The sequence below is a fragment of the Mauremys reevesii genome, linkage group 15, assembly GCF_016161935.1.
Source record: "Mauremys reevesii isolate NIE-2019 linkage group 15, ASM1616193v1, whole genome shotgun sequence".
Classification (NCBI taxonomy): domain Eukaryota; kingdom Metazoa; phylum Chordata; order Testudines; family Geoemydidae; genus Mauremys; species Mauremys reevesii.
In genome coordinates this window covers 12,612,320-12,621,482 of record NC_052637.1, presented here as the reverse complement: position 1 = coordinate 12,621,482, position 9,163 = coordinate 12,612,320, and the positions used below count along the sequence as shown (strand labels likewise).

General features: G+C 46.2%; 1 pseudogene; it reads right to left on the bottom strand.

Annotated features, from left to right (window-relative positions):
- Window positions 1-7,797: 7,797 nt before the first annotated feature.
- LOC120383808 lies at window positions 7,798-8,752 on the bottom strand (annotated as a pseudogene).
- Between the last annotated feature and the right edge of the window lie 411 nt (window positions 8,753-9,163).

The following is a 9,163-nucleotide window of genomic DNA, read 5'->3' as shown; positions in this document are numbered from 1 at the left end:
GTTCCTTGTCGCTGTCCCAGGCGCCTGTATAGGGCTTCATGAGCAAGTGCATTAGCGGGCAGGCTGGGTCACCGAGGATCACTATAGGCAAATGCACATCCACAACAGTTATTTCGTGGTACGGGAAGAAACTACCTTCCAGCAGGCGTCTGAGCAGCCCACAGTTCCTGAGAACACACGCATCAGGAACCTTGCCCGGCCATACGACGTTCATGTTGGTAAAAAGGCCCCTATGGTCCCCCAGTGCTTGCAGAACCATTGAAAAGTAGCCCAATTTCTCAGCAGCTGAATGTGGAAGAGGTGGACGATAAAGTGCGAGGAGGAGAAAACGGCGAGGATCGCAGCGGGCTCCATGCTCGCAGTGCTGTGGCGTCCACGCTGTCACTGACCAGAAAAGTGCACGAACAGATTGCCCGCAGGCGCTTTCAGGGAGGGAGGGAGTGAGGGCGTGATTGACGGTTCAATGACGACAGTTACCCAAAACCACCCTCGACACATTTTTTCCCCCAGCAGGCATTGGGGGCTCTACCCAGCATTCCAATGGGCAGCGGGGACTGCGGGAACTGTGGGATAGCTTCCCACAGTGCACCGCTTCGAAAGTCGACGCCGGCCCCGTTAATGTGGACTCAGAAGTTCGAATTAGTGTATTTAGTATGGATACACAAATTCGACTTCATAAGGTCGAATCCACAAATTCGAATTAAGTAGATTCGAAATAGTCCTGTAGTGTAGACAAGGCCTTAGTCTCAGATGCAATTTTGTTTATCCTTCCATTTATTTTGAAACGAATTAGCTCATGATCACTCGAGCCAAGGTTGTCCCCTACAACTATTTCCTCAACAAGGTCCTCGTTACTCACCAAAATCAGATCTAAAATGGCATCCCCCCTTGTCGGTTCAGCAACTACTTGATGAAGGAATTCATCAGCTATCACCTCTAGGAAAAGCTGAGCCCTATTATTATTACTAGCATTTGTTTCCCAATCTATATCTGGGAAGTTAAAGTCTCCCATGATCATACAGTTCCTATTAGTATTTACCTCCTTAAAAACATTAAAGAGCTCTCTATCCATATCCAGGCTAGATCCTGGCGGTCTATAGCACACCCCAATCACTATCCCAGGGGACGCTCTAGTAGTTTTCTTCCCCAATGTGACCATTGCCCAAACAGACTCCGTATTATCCATTGCATTGCTAGTTATTTCGTTACATTTCACCTCATTATTGACATACAACGCCACTCCCCCACCTTTACCTTTGTATCGGTCTTTCCTAAACAGCACATACCCTTCCATACCTGTACTCCAGTCATGGCTACCGTTCCACCATGTTTCGGTTATTCCTACGATATCCGGTTTCAATTCTCGGACCAGGAGCTCCTCCATTTTGTTACCTAAGCTTCTCGCATTGGTGATCAAACATCCTAATTTTTGCTGTTTGGCTCCTCTCACCCTTTTCACCCAACTTGGTAGGGACACAGTACTACCAGTATGACCTGTTGGTCTAGTATCCGTTCCCCCCCCTCTTCCTTATACCTAACCGTCCCCCTCTGGCTATATCTGTTGTTATCCTGTTGTTCTCACTCTCAATGTATAAATTTGGCATGGAGAGTACCTGGACCTCTCCCAACCGTCTCCCCCCAATGTCTAGTTTAAAGCTCTTTTAATCAGATGAGCCAGCCTCCCTCCTAGAAGTCTACTTCCTTCCCTACTTAGGTGGAGCCCATCCCGTGAGAACAGTTCTCTGTCCCCAAAAGCCTCCCAGTGCCCATACATCCCAAAGCCCTCCTTGTAACACCACTCCATCAGCCAACTATTTATCGTCACGATCCTGTCACCCCTTTGGCGCCCTTCCCTAGGGACAGGTAGGATCCCACTGAAGATCACCTGAGCCTCAATTTCCTTGAGCGTCTTACCCAACCTGGCATAGTCTCCCTTGATTCTCTCTAGCGAGAATCTAGCCGTGTCATTCGTTCCTACATGAAGGATGATCAAAGGGTTCTTACCTGCTCCTCTTAGGATCCTTTTCAACCTCAGGTCCACATCCCGTATTTTAGCGCCCGGTAGACAGCACACCCTTCTGTTCTCTGGATCGGCCCTGGTCACAGGCCTGTCCAACCTTCTCAGTATGGAATCCCCAATCAGATAGACCTGCCTTTGCCTGGGGACAGTGCGGTCCTCTAACCTATCCTCCGTTCCCCCTGGTTGCAAGCTCCTTCCATTCCTATCATCCCTTGTGGTTCCCCTTAAGCCATCCTGTATCCTCCCTGGGCCCAAACTTGGTGCTGCCTCCATTGACTCCTACCCTCTTTCTATCGGACTAGCCGCTCTTCTCTTTTTCCTTGCCCTCCCACCATCAGCTACCACCTGCTGTACCCCTTCCTCATTCTCCAAACCTTCAAACCTGTTCCTTAGCTCTATTTCTCCCTCACTGGCTCTCCTCCTTTCTCGGCCTGCTTCTCACGGTCACATGCTTCCACTGTCCATATTCCTCATCTGGCAGTCCCCCCTCACTGGCCTTAGCCCCTGCTTCCCCCTGTACCCCTGGGCATTCCCCTTCGGTCGCTGCTTGCCATTGCTCCATCAGCTGCTCAAACCCCCTTCTATGCTCTACCAGGGTTTCCACCTGCAACTCTAGACCCTGGATCTTTTCCTCCAGCAGCTCTATTAGGCGGCACTTCATGCATACATAGTACTGTTCTGGCTCCCCCGCTAGGACCATGTACATACCGCTTTTATAGGCCCCTCCTAGCCTAGCTCCACCCCCTAATCAGGGCTCAGCCAATCCGGGCTCGGCTGCCCCTTCAGTAGTCTGCCCCTCCAGGCCTCTACAGAGAGATCGACTCACATCCAAGTTGAGGAAGGATCTCAGATGTTGGCCTGTTATTAGTACTAGAAGATCATCTTTGTGCATGGTCGTGTACACTACATATATGACAGACAGAAGCAGAGTATGTGATTAGATAGAGATACAGACAGACAGGACCATTCCTTGTCCTAACACACAACTTCATTTAGTCATAATGATAGATTTCTTTGATAGTGAATTATATTACCTAGCTAGATAATGAATAATCTATGAAGATTATTCTGCAAATTCTTCTTCTTGTTGTCCTGTTAAAGATTGTCTATGTCCAGATCATGATTTTATTAAAAGCAATCCCTATTAAACATTATTTAGCAAAGATTTTTTATGACTATATCTTACTCCATCGCTCATTTACAAACAGCTTATCCTCTGAGAATTTATACCCGCTGAGGATCTGATCCAAACTCTCATGATTATGAATTTAAAACACACTCCCTTTCAACATTCTGTACAATGGTCCTAATCCCATGGCCACTTCAGCATGTTCTTAACTTTAATAATATGAGTGGCCCCATTGAAGGTTTAAAGGCAAACACATGCTTAAGTTCCTGTTGGATATGGGATAGGTATATGGACAGGGCTTAAGGCTAACACCAAACTGGTGCCAGACTCTGACACTGTCTCCATTTCTCTCCTTTCCCAGTCAACTATACCCTTACAATTGGTACATTGGAATTACTCTCCGATTCTGGCGTATTTCAATAATTAGGATTCTGGGACCTGACGTGTCAGAGACTTTCGGCACCACACCGATGAATGGAGTAGAGAGGGAGATCAACATTGACAAGGACTTGCACAGAGAAAGGATGCAGTGCCACTGTCCATGTCATCAGTGTTAGGGGTATGCTGATGTGAGGCTCCCACAGTCACTCCAGTTGAAGCTGTTCCACTCTGGATAAATAATTAAAGAGTTATTGGAGCAGGGGACTGGACACTGGGTCTCCCAGGTGAGCGCTCTGACCACCAGCTACAAGGTAATTCTCATGTTCGTTCTCTCCCTCTCTGACCCAATGATTCTTTAATTATTTAATCCAAAGTGGAACAGCTTGAACAGCTTGAGGGAGCCCCACATCGGCAAAGGGGAACAGCTTGAACAGACTGAGGGAACCCCACATCGGAATATCCCACAGCCCAGTGGTTAGGACACTGGGTGGCAGATCCCCCTTCAAATCCCTTCTCCTCCTGGGGCGGGGGGGGGTCTTGAACTGGGGTTGTTCCCCATGCCAGGTAAGTACCCTAACCACTTGGCTAAAAGTTAAACAGTAGGGCCTTCCCCTTGTCACACAAAACACCATAGTTGCTTGACCCAAGGAGAGGGTTCCCAGCTATGATCACAAACAGGGATAGGCGCCACCCACCAGCTCAACGTTGGCGACTATCTCTGGGAGAGAGCAGGGCTTGACACACACTCATCTAGTCATCATCTCCCATTGGTGAGGTTAGGCACCTCCCCACTGCATGCTGGCAACTGTGGATCCCATTTAGGTGTTTACCTCTCCCCATTCACTGAACAGGGAGCCTGGGCTCCGAACACAGGCTTTATGAGTCATGGTGATTTTCTAAGTGCCTAAAAGTTAGGTGCTGCAACGTTCAGCATTAGGATACTGAAGGGCAAGATTTTCAAAGGTATTTAGGTGTCCTGGTGTGATTTTCAAAAGCATTTAGGTACATAAATCTGGTGTTTTGAAAGTCCCACTAGATGCTTAAATACCTTAAAAATTCAGGCCCTAATTCCTTCTGTGAATCTAGCCCTGAGTGTCTGATATCCCCTAAGAGGCTTTAACAATATCATCCCAAAAGGCTGGAGACAGATTCAAAAAGACTATTTTTGAGCCCTTCCTGACGCTGAAGGACTTTGTAAACTGCAGCCATATCCAGAAATGAGTTCTACAAATGGCCCTGTCTCTTTAACATGAGCCAAACACAGACCCCAGAACCAAACACTCATGAGTTTGAAGTTTTTAAATATAGGCCTGCTCCCATCTCAGATGGGACCATCCCACTTCTAGATCATGCAGAACAATCTGGTCCCAGCAGGGTGTAAGTGAAAGGCTGTTATTCATCGGATATCTATCAGTCAGTGGTAGCTGGGCAGTCTTGAAAATGAGGCCAGTTTGAAAATGCCAGCTGAGGGCTTTGTCAAGTGGAAAATGATCTATTGTCAGATTTTAAAATGGCTCTTCTCTTCATCCTTGGCCAAACAGAAACATCCATTCCTGAGCTTTGCAGTGTTCAGCAGCCAGCCTTGCATTCATTGCTGCCTTGGGGTACACAGGGACCATTCCTCTGCTAGGCCACTAGTGACTATGTTGGCATAATTGTTAGGGGGCTTATTCCTTCACCCTCTCCCTTCCCTGGTCCTTCTGACATGAACAGAGAGCAACAATACCTGAAGTCCAAAGGTGCAAACAATTCGATGTTTATTGGGGTGAACTTCCAGCAAGCATGATTTCAGTTTCCTTCCTCAGTGTCCTCCTTCCCAGCTTTGACACCACAGAGCCTTGCCTGTGTCCCTGTTTCCATTCCTGGGCAGCACAGCATGGGGAGAAAGTGACCAGCCCTCTATGGAAAAAGAAGTGGTTTGGGACTATTTAGAAAAACTGGATGAGCACAAGTCCATGGGGCCTGATGCGCTGCATCCGAGGGTGCTAAAGGAGTTGACAGATGTGATTGCAGACACATTGGCCATTATCTTTGAAAACTCATGGTGAACAGGGGAGGTCCCGGATGACTCGAAAAAGGGTAATGTAGTGCCCATATTTAAAAAAGGGAAGAAGGAGGATCTGGGGAACTACAGAACAGTCAGCCTCACCTCAGTCCCAGAAAAAATCATGGAGCAGGTCCTCAAGGAATCAATTCTGAAGCACTTAGAGGAGAGGAAAGTGATCAGGAACAGTCAGCATGGATTCACCAAGGGCAAGTCATGCCTGACTAACCTAATTGCCTTCTATGAGGAGATAACTGGGTCTGTGGATGAGAGGAAAGCAATGGATGTGTTATTCCTTGACTTTAGCAAAGCTTTTGATACAGTTTCCCACAGTATTCTTGCTGGCAAGTTAAAGAAGTATGGGCTGGATGAATGCACTATAAGGTGGATAGAAAGCTGGCTATATCGACGGGCTCAACGTGCAGTGATCAATGGCTCCATGTCTAGTTGGGAGCCGGTTTCAAGTGGAGTGCCCCAAAGGTTGGTCCTGAGGCCGGTTTTGTTCAATATCTTCATTAATGATCTGGAGGATGGCATGGACTGCACTCTCAGCAAGTTTGCAGATGACAGTAAACTTGGAGGAGTGGTAATTACGCAGGAGGTTAAGGATAGGATACAGAGAGACATAGACAAATTAGAGGACTGGGCCAAAAGAAACCTGATGAGGTTCAACAAGGACAAGTGCAGAGTCTTGCACTTAGGATGGAAGAATCCCTTTTGCTGTTACAGACTAGGGACTGAATGGCTAGGAAGCAGTTGTGCAAAAAAGGACCTAGGGGTTACAGTGGATGAGAAGCTGGATATGAGTCAACAGTGTGCCCTTGTTGCCAATAAGGCTAACGGCATTTTGGGCTGTATAAGTAGGGGCATTGCCAGCAGATCGAGGGACGTGATCATTCCCCTCTATTCGACTTTGGTGAGGCCTCATCTGGAGTACTGTGTCCAGTTTTGGGCCCCACACTACAAGAAGGATGTGGAAAAACTGGAAAGAGTCCAGCGGAGGACAAGAAAAATGATTAGGGGGCTGGAGCACATGAGTTATGAGGAGAGGCTGAGGGAACTGGGATTGTTTAGTCTGCAGAAGAGAAGAATGAGGGGGGATTTGATAGCTGCTTTCAACTACCTGAAGTGGGGTTCCAAAGAGGATGGATCTAGACTGTTGTCAGTGGTAGCAGATGACAGAACAAGGAGTAATGGTCTCAAGTTGCAGTGAGGGAGGTTTAGGTTGGATATTAGGAAAAACTATTTCACTAGGAGGGTGATGAAGCACTGGAATGGGTTACCTAGGGAGGTGGTGGAATCTCCTTCCTTGGAGGTTTTTAAGGTCATGATTGACAAAGCCCTGGAATATCCCAACAGTATACACATAATCATTTCAGAAGGAACTAAGCCATGCAGAAACCTCTTTTGCTCTCTTTTATCATTGTGGGGAGGAAACCTTCAGTTTGCTCAGAAAACCCCATAAAAAAGATGACATATGGACAGTCCCAAGAGAGGACAAACACTGAAAATCCTGTATCACCAAACACTCACCATGTCATCAGGCCGTTCCACCTCCAAAACCTCCTAAAACAAAGAAAAAAACCAAACCGCCAGCCAACCTGTTAAGCAAAAATAAGCTAACAATCTAACAAACACACACACAAACCAAAAACACGAAAAACAAATGCATTGATACCTCAGTCTGAGTTTTTATCCCAAAATATAAGATGAGCCAGAGACCTCACTAGGGACTTTGCTATGGCTACTGATTTTATAGGCAATGGTCTCAGATAGTACAGGTCTGTCGCATCTTACGCACATTTAACATGCGCGATATCAACTTTACGCGGTTGGCAAAAACAAAATAACAAAACAAAAAAAAGAGAAAATCAACCATTTTAATACTATACCTGTAGTGCGAACTATTCTGCCCGCCATTGAACTCAATGGAATTTTGACTATACACGGTTTTCGCTTTACGCGCTAACCGTGGAACGGAACCCCCACGTAAGATGAGACAGACTTTTATGGTAATTGGTAGCAGTATATGATAGATAGATTCCGACCTTATTTACATTGGTGTAAACCTATACAAACTCCTTTTTTTCTTGAGTCATGCTTGTCTGTATTTTTACTAGTGTAAATACCTATTTCAGCATAAAGAGATAGCATAGTATTTTCTCATGGAGGCAATAATGTCATTAGCTGATTATATTTATAAAGAAACATAGAATGAAATTGCTACTGAAGGAGAAATATGGACATTCTGTTCTTAGTGAATAACCTCCAAACTATCCATTTACTCAGAGCACCTTTGATCTCTTTGTTTCTCATGCTGTAGATGATTGGATTCATCATTGGTGGCAACACAGAGAACAGCCACCATGAGATCCAGACCTGAGGCTGAGCTTGAGTTGGGTTTCAGGTACGCAAGGGCAGCCGTACAAAACTACAAGGAGACCACAAAGAGGTGAGGGAGGCAGGTGGAGAAGGCTTTATTCCGGCCCTGCTTAGAGGGGATTCTCAGCACTGCTTTGAAGATCTGAACATATGACACAATCATGAAAACAAAGCAGCTTGAGGCTAAGCACACACTAAAGATGAGAAACCCGACTTCAAAGCGGCATGAGTCAGAGCAGGCGAGCTTGAGTAGCTGGGGGATTTCACAGAAGAACTGATCCACAGTGTTGCCTCCACAGAAAGCTATTGCAAACGTGTTCCCGGTGTGCAGTGCAGAGTAGAGCATACCACTGATCCAGGCACTGGCTTCCATTTGGATGAAAGCTCTCCTGTTCATCACTGACTCATAGTGCAATGGCTGGCAGATGGCAATGTATCGGTCATATGCCATGATGATCAGTATGGCAAAATCTGCAGAAGCAAAGAAGAAGAGAAAAAAGACTTGGGTGACACATCCAGAATAAGAAATTGATCTTGTGTTCATGAGGGAATTGGCCATGGATTTGGGGATGGTGACAGAGATGGAGCTGAGGTCTATGATGGACAGATTCATCAGGAAGAAGTACATGGGGGTATGAAGGTGGTGGTCAAGGGCTGTGGCTGTGATGATGAGAAGGTTCCCCAGCAGGGATATCAGGTAAAGCACTAGAAACACCACAAAGTGTAAAATCTGCAGCTCCCGAACATCAGAGAATCCCAGGAGAAGAAATTCAATCACAGTGGTTTGGTTGGACATTGTCTTCCTCAGTACATTGTGTGATGGCTGTGGAGGGAATGAGAAGGGCAATGATCAGGATTAGAGCGACAGAGGGAATGTCCCTGATTCCCCTTTCCCTAATATCTCATTATATGAATGTCAAAGGTTCACAGAACTCATCACTTACAATGACAAGGTGTTGTTACTGCTCCTCGCTTCTGACAATCAGTGAGTTGTGTTATCACAACAGTGTAAATTGTGTCACCTGCTTTAAAGTCAATGGCGCTTCATCACTTTATCCCATCTGAAGATTTTGCCCATGGTGTGGCTTGATAAAATGCAGTACGAAGGATGGATAAAAGAACTCTCCAAATCCAAGAATTCTTGCAAAGAATGTCCCTCCATTGCGACCATCACCAAGCTCACAACTTGGGAATGAAACTCATAAAG